This window comes from Cupressus sempervirens, chromosome 11, assembly GCF_028749045.1.
Source record: "Cupressus sempervirens isolate cs-2001-9-10 chromosome 11, ASM2874904v1, whole genome shotgun sequence".
Lineage (NCBI taxonomy): Eukaryota > Viridiplantae > Streptophyta > Pinopsida > Cupressales > Cupressaceae > Cupressus > Cupressus sempervirens.
The window spans coordinates 166788436-166805408 of NC_143128.1; positions in this window are offsets into that span (position 1 = coordinate 166788436).

Here is a 16973-nt window from a genome sequence, read left to right on the forward strand (position 1 = left end):
TTTTTTGATAGTATTGGTTGTAATGCAATCAATTAGATCTATAAATTGAAGTAGACTCTGAATCCCAATGGATAAAGCACTGATCCAATTAATCTAGTCTGCAGGTAAAGAGATCATGAATAAGTACCAATTATAAAATCAAAATCAATTTTATTTTTCCATTTGAAGAGTTTCAAAGATGGTTAGCACTCGTTTGCATCTAATTTCTAAGTCTTAATTAGATACTATTGTCAAGAAATATTTGCAAACCTAATTAGAATTGTGACCAAATCTATTTATGAGGTATGTATATCACTTGAAAATATCATGGAATAAATAAACTATATATATGTCAGATATAGAAGATGAGAATCGGAATGAAACTAATATGATTCTCATATAATAATATTCATTTGAATCATCCCCTAGGTACACCCACCTTGGTTTTGCAGAGCCTAAAGAGTAGAAAACTAGTCTTGGTTTTGTTGAACTTGGATCCAAATAGTGTGCACACATAATTTTTAATGAGAAGCAACTAATCCCTAGATTTATGAGTATTATTACCTTTCTATTGAGCTTTGTTATTCAGTAATTGAAAAACACCAACAAGGATAATGCACTGGCAATGAATGTATAGATTCACAAACCCATTTTGGAAAAATATTGTTTGACACCATCCCCTATAGGCATGAGTGAAAAAAACAAGGGGGAAATGAATATAAAGGGGGAAATATAAATAGAAATGGATATGATCAAAGGTATGATTCTTTGAGCATTATTTATTGTATACTCATTTTGAAGTCTAAGTATTTTAGAAGTGATGTATACATGTTATATACATTGAAGTCATTATGAAGACCGAGTCATAGTCAAGTGGGGAGCACTACTTTTATGTTTTTGATATAATGTTTAATCATGAAAAAGTAATTTTTTCCATTAATTTTAAAGGGGAAGATTTTTGATCACTAATTCTTGCTTTCTATTAGTGTCAAACACTTAGTTACTCCTATGGCAGAGTTGGTTGGTTATAACAACATCTGAGCCTTCTTACTAAGGTTGGGCATTGTAGATAGAACTTTTTCATATTTTAGTTGAAGTTGAGTTTTGTAATAAGAAGTGAGAAAATATATGGTCATCAAGTACTCCTATACATGTCAAGTTGACTAGAACACTATATAAGTTCAACTATCTAGAGGCATTTCATGCTAAGTCATACCAGTTGTGTTGAGAAGATAGAAGTTGAGGGACAAAATGAAGATTAGTTATGACTAAGAATCATAGTATTCATGTGTCAAGTAAGCTAGGTTTGATATATTTGTTTGAAATTGTAAAAAAGTTGAGGCAATCCATTTTTAGCCTACATAGTGCATGATTTAATGATCATAGAGTCATTTGAAAAGACGATTACACATTTTGTTGAAGGTCATTAATCCGTACACATAGTGATCAACCAATATTAAAAATGGAAAGTTTAATTGATATTAGTGAAGGATCTAGATTTTTTATTTTGATCTAGAAAATTCTTCAATTGGTTATAAAAGAAGTATGCAAACCCTATTTTTAGTATGTGTGAGAGAAGTGAAGTTTGGGTGCTATGAGGAAAGTTTGAAGAAGAATTAGACAAAGAAACCAAGTAGAGTGGTCAGTGGAGGAATACAGAACTATCAGATTAGAGATCAAATGAGGAATTGGAAAGAGGAGATCCATAATCAACATTTGAAGTGCAAACTAAAGGATTATTTACTGATATGTATTCTAACAAGTGTTTCAAGTTAAATCTCTTAATAGAATGTTCCTAAGAGATTTTTGTAGAATCTTCTAACAGAGTGCTTACTTAATTGTAAGTTTAAATTTGTAATTAAAGTAGACTAAATAAGTCTTGTAAGCTCTTAACAAGGTAGAACCCTCATAGGGTAGATCATTAGAAGTGATCAAACTTGTAGCCCTAACAGGAAAACTTTATTACTATAGTAGTGAAGATTTGAGGGTGTCATCCCTGCCCAAATGTACCTTATCTTAGGATGGTTTATGGGTAACCAAAATTTTGGTGTTATGTGTTGATCATTTAATTTCATCTTTCATTGATGTGATTAGTTGATAGATCTGGTACATCATCATAGTAAATGCTTATTTAATTTATGATATTATTGAGATAAGGGTTTAAAGGTAAAATATATTAGATTTGATATATGTTTCAAAGGTTAAGGTTCTATAGATCTTGATTCACTCCCTCCCCATCTTAATATCATCTTTCCCAAAATACTTCCAACAAGATATTATTTAGAATAGTTTTTATATGCCACACTTGTATTTGATTGAGATGAATGGCTTCAATCAATATCAAAGAGTCACCTTCTAAGAATAACTCCTTTACTCCTAAAAATCTTATGCATTGAACAACCAATAGTGTTTCCTTATCTCTGTGAGATTATTTGTTCCCTTTTCAAGTTTTTTAGTTGTAAATGCAATAGGATCACCATTTCAAACTTTGGTAATTCACCCTTCTCTTGATGGACATAGATTCTCCCTTCTAGCATCATCAAAATTAAAAATTTTCCATCCATCCTTTGGGGCTTCCCACCTAACCTCAACCAGAGTTTCCTTCTAGTAGGCATGTTTGAAACCTCCTTCTTTCTCGATCTTTAGATCTAGTCAAATTTTAGAACCACATTGTGGGCCTTTGTAAACATTAATTTTGTTTGACTACATATTAAGGTAGTCACACTCATAACCTCTTTTGTAGAATAATTAATCTTCCATAACAAGTGTGAAGGAGACTGCTATTTCTCCTAAAAAATGTGTCTATTTTTTTCTTTCTATATTTTCTAAACCACAATCGAAGGGGTAACTATTTGAATTTTTGATAAAGAAGACTAGGTAGAAGGCCTACCTGACAACATACAAAAATATATTTAGCTAAATTCATCGTGGCCCTTGCCAATCTAGCTTCTTCCTTACCATTTCATAGCTATCTTGAGTGACATGACAATTCAACAAAAGATGATCAATATATTTTTCCCCCTATTTGCACATTACACATCTACTAGGCTCATTAAAACCCAATCTCATGCTCTAATAATTAGTTAGAATGTGGCCTTGCATAGCTAACCATGCAAAGGTTCATTTCTTTATAAGGGAATCCTTATTCCAACAAAAGTCACTAGCCTTGCTTCTATCTCCTGGAAAGCCACAACCCAGCTTCACTGAATAGTCCCTCAAAGAAGAAGCACACTAGAAAACTATATCCACCTTATCAACTATGCAAACTTCCTTATTATGAAAAATACCTTGCAATAAACCTTTTTGCTAAATTTATAACCCTTCAACATCACAACTCTTCCATTTCCACTCTTCCCTAGAGGGCCACTCTACTCTTTCAATGTAATCAACCACTCTATCCTCCCATAGTCTTGATAAAAACTTCTTAACCTTGTAATGCCCAACAAGGGAACCCAAAAGAAATTAACCTATTAAGTCACTAAGTTTGCCATTTTTTTTTCAAGATCAAAACAAGAAGAGATAATATAGTGGAAACAATAAATCACATACATACAAAGCCATATATTAATACTTACATCTCTTAAGGGTTCCATGACATTGAACCACATTCATAATTTTTAATAAGATTATATCTGATACAACAAAATCCACATCATAAAATAATCATAATTACAAATCAAATAAATAATATATAAGTACATACGATGCCACATGGCATTACCAAAATGCATAATCATCCTCTACACAATTCATATGGTATGAAATGATAAAAGAATATACATCTTAACAAGGTAAAATGTCTCAAAAGATCTTAAATAATCAAGTATAGTACATCAAAATATGACTACCGAACATAAAAAACAAGACCAAAAGAATAGAACAACTGCACAAGTACATCCATCAATGACATCCAACTGCCAAATCTCAATGGTATAAGAAACACTACCACTCAATATCATCGAACCTAAATTGTCCACTCCCATCATATTGAAGAGATAATCTCAAGTCCCATTTGGATAAAAATCCAACAGTCATAATCCAAAATCTAGGTCAAGGAAATCCTGATAGCAATCTATCTCAAAGGTACCAAGACACAAGTAACATCTAATTCTAGAGGCAACAAAGACATGTAGGAAATCTACTATGTAAGTGGGCAAGTGTTGTTGCATGAGTCAACTCTAAGGTTACCCTAACAACCTTTCTATACTTCGGCCCCCTAGTGACTTTGTACAGAATCAATATCCCTTCTTACATACAAGACATACTAATATGGCAAGGTTATACTCTCTACTAAGACTGTATTAGCACTCAAGGCATGGACAAGGTTATTCATTAACTCTTGTTAATTCATTTAAAACTATTTAATAATATTATCACTTATTAACAAAACCTACAATGAGTTACTTTGGTAGCCTCTTTAGGGCTTCGGCCTGCCTAGCAAGCCACCTTGAAACATGCATATAGATAACCTACCCTATGCTCATAGCAAAAAAAGCACATAAGGTCATAATGACCATATTAGTCATATACAAGCAATTGGAAATAACAAAATATATACAGATCAAAACCTCAAAGTTTAAAACACATAATGATGACATCATATACAACATCATAAAATATTAACTCCCAGGCCTTTGGTAAACATCCAAAACTAGTCCATGTACTAATTTAAACCCAACCCAACATGAAATAAATTTTACATCTTGTCAAGTATTTAAAAAAAGCATTGTCTCATAGTTCATTTATTTTGAAATCATAAAAATATAATTTACAAATGGGTTCAAGTTTTCATTTTCAAAGTGTTACATCTGATAAAGTTTTTCAAGTTCACAAGTATAAAAAAATTTCTTTAGCATAAATCCATTTTCATATAGAACTGAACCATTTGTAAAGTAATATCCTAAATGAAAAATTTCTCTTAAATATGATTGAAAGAAATCTATTTGTTTATTTATTTATTCATTTTAAATAATATTTAATACAAAAAAATCTTATAATTAAATATTATTATTAAAATTTAATAATTATTATTAATGATTAATAATTTTTATTATTAAATTATTCATAAAACAATATATATTAATTTATTAACACTAATAATTGGGTATGTGCACGATCATGGTGTACCAAACTATGGCCTTAAGTGGCAGTGAAAAATCAGCAAATCAGGGTTATGTCAACTTGACACACAATTTTAAAGTGGTTCTAGACTTTATATCAAAAAGTTGTAAGAAAATAATCTGTAAGAAATTGAATATAGTTTCTAAACTACAAGGCCTTATCTAGAGAAAAAATTATTTGATTGGTCAAAAGTTTGGATTTTAATGCAGTACTACAAAAATTTTAGGGCAAAAATAAAAAGTAGGTGTATGTCTGACCACCTTAATCATAATCAAATGATAATATTTTTAAATATAATTTTATATATAAAAAGTAGACTCATGCTTGGATGTGACGCATATTTTTGGCAATTTTTATTCCAAATAAATAATTAAATATGAATTTTCTACTATATTGTTTTCAGAATTAAAAAACTCCCATGTCTGACCACCTTAACTAGTTCAAAAAAAATCAAAATTAAGTTTTTTTTTTTCTTCTTATACTAGTCAAAGCATAGAATGTGACGCATCTTTTGGATTTCACAAATCTTATATGGTTTGAAAGTTATAGCTATTTTTCAACCAGTATGTTGATCAACACTTTGTAGCTAACTCCATTAGAAAATAAGTAATAATTACTTACTGAACTCGTAATTTGACAAAAATTAGATTTATGAAAAGCTAAGAACATTCTTAAGAAACCCTTTTCATTACATCAAATTTTGGTTTAAAAATAGTCGTCAGCTATATGCTTGAAGTAAAAAACACATAAGAACATGTCAAAAACACATTTTCGAGATGTTTTAAAGATGACCATATAAGGTTGGTATTGAAAGATATAGTAGGAATTATTAAGGTATTAATTATTTTCATTTAGTATTAGGATGGGTGGGAAAAAAGTGGGAATAGATTTTGAAATTCTTTGAGGCATTTCAGAACTACATATTTTTTAGATTGCCACTTTTTGGCACACCATGATCCTGCACATACAAAATTATTAAATTAAATTATATAATTATTATTAATAAAAATTGTTATCAATAAAATTATTATTATTATTAAAAATTATTATCAATAAATTAATAATAATTATTATTATTAATAACTAATACTAATTATATAAATATAATTTAAAAAGTTTATATGAAAAGGAAATGAATGTGATAAACAAAATCCCAAACCCCAATATTAGGGTGGTCACTTAGTAGCCTAACTGCTTGGCAGTGTCTGTTGTCATCAAAGTCCAAGGCGAGGTCACAACGCCTCCTATAGTTTTTTTTTTAATTATATTATTTTTTATATAAAACAATATAAAAATGCCCCAAATTTAATGTATATATATTTTATAAAATTATTGATAAAGGCCTGGTATGCAACCTTTTCTAGTAGACCCAATTATTTTAATAAATGGAGAATAATCATTTCTCCAATCGAATTATAAATATATTTCATAACTAATTTTGAAAACAAACCATAGCTTCATTGAAATTCAAACATCAATTTGCAACATAGAGGTTTACAATTAGATTTTGTTCCTAGATAATTTAGTAATAAAGAAATAATAAAAAAATCTAAACAAGGGTTTCAAACAAATTCATTTCTAAATCAAGATTAAGCACGAAGAAGATAGGGGAAAGATTTGAAGCAATCTATTGTGATAATCTCAAGAAATATTCCTATGTCGATTCAATGCTAACTAGATGAACACTCAGAGATTGTAAGAATTCTTTTCCTCTCAAAATTCTTTCCAAAAATTTGCTCCTCCAAACCTATGTGTGGAGAAATGAGCTCTAATTTCTTAATAAAGAGCTTTCTCCTTTAATGTTTCAATTTTACGAATATGCAAAGCCTTTTTCTTTTATTAATCAATTTATTTTAATTTCATTTGTAGACTTGTTGAGTCTAAATTAAAATAAAATTTATTTAATTTATTCTCTCTTGCTCTTATTAGAGAATAATACATATTTAAAATCATATTTACTAATATAAATTATAATAATATTTAATGTTCATTATTAAAATGGAACTCATAAATTAATTATTATTAAAATAAATAAATATATTTACACAAAATTTGGATCTTTAACTAAATTTTTTAAATTTAATTTTTCTATTTAATTAATTCTCAATTAATTAAATATAATTTAAAAATGATTTTTCTTTATACAAAGATTCATTAAATTAAACATTAATTTTTTTTTAATTTGATTTAATTATAACTAAAAATTATAACAGACCCACAAATCTGAAGAAGAAAACATATTTATAAAACAGAACCATGAAGCTCGGCTAAAAGAATTTGGGAATATAATACGAAAAGTAAACTAGGAGTAGGTACTACAAACCTCCTCATGATATGTGAATGAGATAGAGCAAGGTAGCCATTCCAAAAATCCTTCCAAAACATAGATTTCCTTCCATCTCTCACTAACCAAGACACATGATCCATGGTAACATATCCACAAGATAACACAAAGTTTCAAATAGTTGATCCTAAAGGAGGATTTCTGATAATTCTTTTAGGCCTCGAGAATCTAGATATTTTTCTCTGAGAATTCTCACCCATGACTGATCAAAATAGAGATAAAGATTTCACACCAACATTTCTACAAAGGCTACATTCATCAAATGCTTTAATATCGCAAGCCTGCTCCCCCATACTTTTTAGAATGACATATCCTTTGCCAAGCTAAGAAAGGGAGTTTACCTTTCTTAGTTGCTCCACTCCAAAAGAATTTTTCAACTTATGTCCTATTACTCTAGAGACCTTCTTAGGGATATTCATACACATTATCGAGAAAATTGGAACTGCTAACACTACATATTTTAACTTCAGAGTGCAACGAACCAAAGTCAACCTTCTTTCCCGCTATCCATCCATCATTTTCATACACTTCTCCACTAGATTTTTCCACAAATCGACCTTATTAAAACCTTGGAATAGAGAAATGCCCAAATACTTACCTCGAAGATATCCAAAATAGGTATTTAGAATCCTTCAAATAGCTCTCTTCCTACACAATGAAATATTGATAAAGAAAATTTCATAGTTATTCCAACTAATTTACTCGCCTTTTCAAATGAGATTTATTCTTTAACAATTTCATATGGTTTTGCATTTTTTATTCTTATAATAGTCTACATAGTTGTTGTGAAATAAAATTTAATTATAAAACGATTAAATATTATTATTTAAATGAACAATAATTTGTAGCTTTCTCCTTCAAAAACTCTTGAATTACATTTTGATAGTTACACTTTTGCTTATGTAAATTGAAAAAATGTAATATAAGATGTACAACTAGTATAGATATCTTAAACAAATCTATCTAAAGAATATCGATAGATATCAACTACAAAATAATTATAATTTAATTTACTACATCTAAAATTATTTATATTTCTTTTATCTCCATTGATTCACATTTTTACTAACTTAAGCTTTTAATTTTAATTTCTTACAAAAATAGATTCTCCAAATATTATAATTTAAACAAATATTTTATGTGGTATTTATTAAATTATTTTTAAAAGTATATTCTATTTATAATAAAATTTAAATGTTTTGACATGTAGATGGTTGTCAAATTTAATACGAAAAAATAAAAGTTAACATTAACACATTCACACTATTTCACTCCACGAGCGATTGTAGAATGCCTATAGACATTAATAATAGCATATTCACTACACTTTATCCCTTATTAAGTCTATTGAATTGGAAGTTATATCACAAGGCCAAATTGACATGGAAACTAAAATCATCTTTATTTGACACACGGCTTTGGATCAGTCAAATAGCTCGTCTGAAATGGAAAAAGTCTCGTGGTTCAATCGACAACACCATGGCTAGAAAGCGGGTCATAAAAGCAACGTTAACCGTATGGCCAGACAAAACCAACAATAGAATTTGTAGTCAATACGTATCCTCACTAAACCGCGGATTGATATAAAGAAAGACCAGGCAAATTTTGATTGATTCAAAACTCATACATCTATAAATACAAGACCCGGAAAATTGTGTTGCCCCAAATCACTAAATTGTTGTTATATTGAAGGAGGTATTGAGATTGAGGAATAATGGTGGGTCGTAAATTGCTTTCTGGGGGAGGTGGTTCTTCATCATTTATGAGCTCTGGTGGATGGATTATTTTTGCAGTAGCCGGAGGGTTGCTGGTATTAGTAGTGATCATCTCTTTACTTAGACGCTCTCGTTGGGGAAGTAGTACGGGAGGGATTGATTGGGGAGGAGGTCATCATGGGCATGCTCATCATTTTCATGCCCACACTCATGGTCCTCATGGCGGATTTGATGCTCATCATGATCTTGGGCTCACTATGGGCAATCATGGAGGAGGAGGATTACATAGTCATGGAGGAATCTAAATTAAGATAGGCAGCAAACTCCTCAAAGATTTATAGAGATCTGATTTAAATATAGGAAAAATGGTATGAGGTGTAATCCTTACTGGTCACGTTCCAAATCCTGCTGATATGTGTGGGAAGATGAGGGAGAATCCACCTCTAGCCATTTTGGGGCTTTTTACCCTATGTGACTTTGTATTCTCTATAATTTTCTTTGTAGAATTGTTATTATTTTATTAGTCCTACTTAAAAGGCGGAGACTATAGTTTTCAATCATCTACTTTGTATTAGTTCATGCTTTGAAAATTATGAAAATGATAGAAAAAGTTCTTTATTCTAAAGTTAGATTAGTTTTTGTTAAAATGAATTTTTGAAATTAAATTTCACATTTTCTATTGGTGTCGGTCATTTTTTCAAGCAGTATTTTGTATTTTCACACTCAAAAAATTAGCCTGAATAAATGGTTGTTGAAAGTTTGTTGATAATGTCATTCTTCTATTACGTGTTTGTTGCATAATTCTAATGGTTGTACATGTTGTGAAAGTATGTTTTTTCTCCTAATGGCATTGTGCATGTTGGACAACTATTTTTTCCTTGTTTTGTATGATTAAATGGCAGCTAAGATTTTCCAACTTAGGCTAGAGATCATTGATAAATCCCACTATGAGAAAGTTGAGAGGCTTTTGTAGCTAGAAGAGCTATAAATCATTGCAAAAACATGGATGCATACTATTTTGATGAATTTCTCCACTCTGCTTGTATTATTTTCTCTTAGTAAAATCATTTTTGCATGGGTAAATTGGCCTAATATTAGATTTTGTTATTGGAAAGCAGGTGTGTATGTTGTGGATAAATTATTTTATTTTAAATGAAAGGTGGGGAATGAATAAGTTATTGTCTGTATAGATGAAGATTGAAGAGTTTTCAAGCGTGCTCTATAAAGTTTTGGTATAGACTTGTGATAATGGCCACATCATTCATGGTTGCTTCTCTACTGATTTGTTTCTATACTTTATTGGTTTTAACATGTAACTGCATTTAATTAGAAACCGTAATTTGACACTCAGTGTATTGTATGCTCTTTTTGGGTGCATATTAGTAGCACAATTCTAGAAGAAATACAACAATGAAGTGTAGCCCATTTGATGATATGGACTTCTAAGTCTATATATTTCGAAAAAATTTAATACATTTTCAGCTTTGGTAAATTAAGACTTACTCATCTAATTGCTTTCATTTTATTCAATCTTAATGTTTCTTCTAGATTTATTTTATAAATTTTTGTCTTTATGGAGCTAGCTATGTTGGTGCGATATTGTAGAAGAGCATATTATAAGAATGTAGTAGAGTGTCAATGAAATTTGTGACTGGTGCTTCACCATTGAAACAAATGATAAATATTCTGACATCGTGCTAATTATTTATAATTCTGTTAAAAGACTAAGAAGTTTTGGTGGGATCAAAGAATACACAACCATGACCCAAAAGAGCAAAGGAAAAAATAAAATTTTGAAAAAATATATTGGCATTAATGGAGAAAAGATAGAGGAATCTTGAACTTATGTTCCACACTAAAAGAAGAGTGATAAAAATATAGGCTTCTTCATGAAATTGTATATCAATTGCATCTTTTCACTCATTGTAAACATCATCTAGTCAGCTTTGTCTTATGTGAGGTTGCTCATTACTGAATTTGAGAAACTTACAATTGCCTCTTATGCTCTTTGATGATAATACTATCAAATAGTCAACTTATTTTTAGTAACATATGTTATTTATCATAATCATTCTCCATGGTTATGAATATTTTTAATTTGTAACTGATGTAAAAGGGAAAGTTAAACATTCACTTTATTTCTTTATTCATTTTTCTCTCTTCTTCTTACTTGCTAATATGATGATAGATCATGAAGTTTTTTTTTTTCACTATTAGAAAGTCTACATAATTGAATTAAAAAATGATAAACATTTCAATTTTTTTTTAAATTATAAATTTTATCTCATAAACTACATTTCTAGATAAATTATAAAAATTTGTTTTATTAATTATACTCTAATTAAACCAATGGTTCATTCAGCTCCATAGATCAATTTAGTCTGGTAGATTAGATCTAATTGAATAAGTTTTTGGAAAATAGTTTCTCTCATTTTAATCCTCCAAAGATAAATTTAAGTTCTTGGTAGCTAGATTACTATCTAATTGAAGAAGTTAAAGAATAGTATATTGTATATTGTTCACTTTTTCCTCTTAATGTAATGTGCCTTTTTTGAACCTTACCATTTGTCCAAGTTTAAAGAGGGAAATTTTTAATCTCTATGGTGGAGTAGGATGTCCTAGGGTGGAATGGATATGCTCGTACAGAGCAATGGAATGTTGTATAAAAAATATGGTAGGATGGAAGATGGTGTTGGAAGATGGTGAATGGAAGTTCATAGATGGAATATGAAAGTTTGGGAGATGGGATATGGTGGATGGAAGTTGGAAGATGGGAGCTACAAGATGGAATTTGGAAGTAAGGTGGCAGATGGAAGTTGGAAGATGAAAGTTGCAAGTTGGAAGTAAGGTGTTAGATGAAAGTTGGAAGATGGAATATGGCAGAAGGAGTACAAGGAGCATAGAGGGATGGAGGAAGAAGTACAGAGGGGTAGAGGGAGGAGTACAAAGAGAGGTGGATGGAGGGAGGAGTATAGAGGGAAGAGTACGTAGGGTATTTTATTGGAAAGAGGATACAAACTCATATACAAGTAATATTAGAATACAACACCATCAAGTAAATGCCAAGCATGAATAAATACTCATAGACAAAGATGGTGCTCTGATTTACCAGATCTAAGCAACTTATTACAAATGATAGATATAGTGAGGGTTGAATCCAACCAAAACGTGAAATAGCCAAATAGGGAAGGTCTTTAACTTTTGAAATGGCGAAATATAAAACTCCAACCAGAATGTATAGTACAAAAAATAATCCAAGCTGCATGCCTAAAACAACTTACAAAAAGTCCTTATAAAGGGCTTCGGGGAAACTTCGCGGAGGATTATAAAATGGAAATAAGCTAACAAGTACTATAAAAAAAAAGAATAGGCCAGAGAGAATAATAATGTTGATTCTCAACAACATATAAAATATTATTATTTAATAATAATGGGGACATTATACTCCTTTGTGCCCAAAATTTGATGTGCTAGAATTCTCTTGCCTTCCGAGGTGGCATCCTTGATAGGAAGATCCTTCCATCACACAAGAGATTCCTTAATGATATAGGACCTGAGCTTCTTCTCTTGGACATGTATGATCTTTGTTGGCTCTAAAATCAATTTCCCTTCTTCATCAATGGGAGGAAATTTCTTCAACATTATGACACATTGTCCAATAGCCTTCTTTAATGACAATACATGAAAAACATTGTGGATTCAACTCCCTTTAGGAAGCTCCAATTCATAGGCAACTTCTCCTACCTTTCAAACCACTTTGTATGGTCCTTAGAAGTGTGGTTTTAGTTTCTCCTTATCCGACGACTTCAATGAGGATTTTTTATACGGTCAAAGTTGAAGGTAGATCAGATCACCCACCTCAACTTCTCTCAATTCAACATCAATCTACAAATATCTTTTGTTTATTTTGAGCCCTTTGTAGATTTTTCTTGAGAGATCTCATGATATCTAAACTCTCCTATAGCCAATCATTAGCCCTTAGTGCACAACTATCTCCCAATGCCAAATCCATGAATGATGAAGGTTCATAACCATACAATGCTTTGAAGGGTGGCATGCCTATTGACATGTGATAGGTAGTGTCGTAAAAAGGCTCACCCAGATGAAACCAATGAACCCATTCCTTCTACTGCACTAAAACATAATTCCTCATATAGCTCTCTAACCATTTGTTCACAATCTCTATCTGTCCAGTTGATTGTGGATGGTGTAGACACCTAAAAACCTTTAGAAAATAAAGTTTTTTTTTTTTTTTTTTTGAAAAATTCCTGATGACATCATCATTTATTAATTAATTAATTATTTAATTAATTTATTTATTTTTATGCCATTAAATCCCTTTATCTTAATTAAAAATATTTAATTAAGGAATCCCTCCCAAAAATGTTTAAATCTTATTTAAACATTATTTCCTTATTTATTAATTATTTAATTAATAAATTGACCAAAAAACCCAAAATAAATAAAAAAATTATTTTTTGCCCAAAACTTGGCCAATTTTCTTAAGACCACTAACCTCTTCCAAAATCTTCTAATCCTTCTTTAATTTTGATTAAAGGCTAATCCCATCATTTCCTACCCCTAATCCCAACTCAAAATATTTAATCAAGATTAAATATTAATCCTCATGTTTATTAAAAATATTTTAATAAATATCTCCTCAACCCAAACCCTTGAAATAAATAAAACTTTATTTATTTCATAAAATCTTATCCTAAGAAGTTCTAGACTCTTCTAGAAAGTCTTCATCCTCATCCAAAGCCTAGACTCTTCTAGAAGATGTCTTTAACCCTAATCCTAATCCCCTCCTAACCTTGTCACATTCCCTAAACATGGGTTAAGACTTGCTAACTCAAGCCAAAGTTAACAAATATCTCCTCCTTCACCCACCCTCATTAATTGCAATCCACTTGCCATCCACTTGCCTAGTCCTAAGCCATCTCTAACCCTTCCTCTAATCATTTTTACAACCCTAAGCAAGCTTAAAACCCCCCTAAACCCTCAAATTTGAATTTCATGGTATCTCTCACAAATATCTTCAACCACAAAACTTTATAAAGCCCACAAAGTCATAAATGTTCTTACAAAGCACTTATGAAGGGTCTTTATGAAGATTTTATCTCTTGAGCCTCCTTTGTTGACTCATCCTTGCCCTTTCCTCCATCCTCTCACCTTGTGACATGTGTCACTCCCTGATTGGTGCTAAACAAGCACAATCCATGTGCTCCCTTTTGAGTGCATCCTAGCCCTCCTTAAGCTTTCATCTTTCCTTCCATCTTAGCCCTCCATCTCTCAAGCCTCTTGCCTATAAATTGGATTCTTCCCCTTTGCAAAAGAACACAATCCATGAAGTAAAGTTATAATGCTATTTTGAGAGCCAAATCCATACTAAAGCCATCTATCCACACCAAAAATCCACAATCATCCATTGAAGCCTTTGGAAGCATATTGAGCATACATCCTATCCATTTAGATAAAGCTACTCAACAAGAGAGCTTCTTATTGAGAGAGTCCATTAATGGCTCATATTCTCAATTGAGAGCTCATCTTAGTCTATCTTGAAGTTTATGAATTTTGTTTAGTTTGTAGAAGCTTTATTTAAATTTGGTTTCTATTAGCATACTAACATTGCTCATATACATTTTGGCACACCCGGTGGGACCCCGCATGGGTCATCTTCATTAGCTTTTTTAGTCAAGTTTTGTATGTCATTTGCTGATTTTGGCTAATTTTTCTTGTTTTTGTGATTGGTAGGATTGTATAAATTGATTTTTTAGGTCCACATGAGCATGAAGAAGACAAAGGAACTCATAGTCTATCTCATAGTATTTGCAGATTTTTCAAGCTTATAGGTGGACAAAGCACTTGGAATTCTTCTTCCTCTTCTTGTCTATATTCTTCTTATTCCATATACTTCTTCTTGTGGGAGATCTTGGCCATTTTTTTTTTTAAGGAAGCAAAATTATACACACTTCTTTTTAGTGCTTAAAATGAACCCCCAAATCATACTTAAATCCATTAAAAAATTAAAAATTTGCAAAAAAGAAAAAATCTTTTAACAAGTGAAACGAAACCAATCTAATCATTTGCATCCTTGCAACATCAAGGTTTTAGATGCATTCATGCAAAGTTAGGAACACTTCATTTTTGGGAATTTAAAAAGAACTTCAAGTTTCCATTTCAAAAGGTTCAAAATCAACACTAAGTGCACACTAAAATCTAAATCAAACTCAAAGCATCAATCAAGGATAAAATGAACCTCATTTGCAAATATGTTAAAGTTCTTTTTAAAATCTCATGAAAACTAAGAGTCCTAAATGGTTGCCAAAATTTTCCTAAAAAGCTTTGTTATTTGTTCCAAACAAATGTCTTGTTGCAAAATTTTGAATGTTTCTTAGGTTTTTCATGCATCAAAACAATCTAGGAATATCATTTTTGGGCTTAAAACATGCAAACTAGAACACAAAATCTTGAATGAAAAGCAAAGTCCAAAGAGTCATTTTCACTTTTGAGTCCAAAAAAAATCTTGAATGATCTAAGGTTAAAACAAAGCACTTCAAAGTTCTTAAAACAACACACAAAATCTCAATCTTGAATGCTCAAAGGAAAAAACTTGAATGTTTAATCACTTGTCTTTAAATGCATGTTGCTAAAATCACTCTTGAGTGCCATGGATTAAAATCAAAGTTTGCTTTTTTTAAGAATGCATGATTAAAACAACAAATCCAATCTTGAATGCCATAGATCAAATAATCATCTTTTGGAGCATAAAAAGAATCTACATTTTTGTAATCTTTTAAGTTATAAAAACAAATAAAAATGCTTTGAGTGAGTTTGTCGTTGGACTCACCCTCTTTAATCACCCATCAATTTAACCATTGGTTGCAATCTCAGTGCCATCTATGGGGATGGGTCCACCTAAGAGGGTGTTAAGTGCTCCACTCACTTGGGTTTTTAGTGGTTTTTCTAAGTTAGAAAATTCCTTGAATGCGCATTAATCTCGCTCACACTTCATTTGGGCATAAAAATTGGACAAATCTTGACGTGGAGGGCCTCCGGGCGCACGCTTGAAATTGAATCTCACACACCTTTGTTTTGGGCTTAAAATAAACTCACACTCAATCTTGAATGCCTTAAAGAAAAATCAATCGATACTTGACGTGGAGGGCCTCCAAGCACACGGGTTTACCTTCTTGTTGACCCTAACTCTTCTTATTGTTCGCATTCTTCAATCAATTTTATTTTTTTCAACGCTTCAAAGTTGGAATAAACATTGTATCTTAAACATGAGTACTTGCAAAGTCTAGATTAGAAAACTTAAGCGTCAGTTGGTAAAAGAACAAGCGTGTTTTTTAGCCCAAGATCATCCAAGTCTTCTCTCCCCTTGTCGTCTTTCGAGGCCATCTTGGGTGCATAAGATTAGGATCCAAAATCTTGTCTTAGCTTTTTAGGAGGCTTTCTTGGGGATTTCATCACCCCTTGGAATGACCTCAACTCTAGCATTCCAGCAGAGTATAAAGATCAGGAGGTGAATCCAAAGACACCTCTCTTGGGATCAAAATTTTGTCACTCAGGCTAAGCCTCAAGGAACTTTATACCCTTGAGAAGTGAAAGAGGAGAAGTGGGTTACCGCTCCTCTTGGCTATATGACATCTTTTTGGTTTCATCTACGGATTTGGGCCTCACGTACCTTGCGTATATCGAGGACTCCCTAGCTAAACCAAATTTTATCCTTGTAGAAAGCTTCCTAGGATGTTGGTGTGTTTGACATGCTTGCTGAAAACTTTTGTCTGCTTGTTTGTTCATAGCTTTTG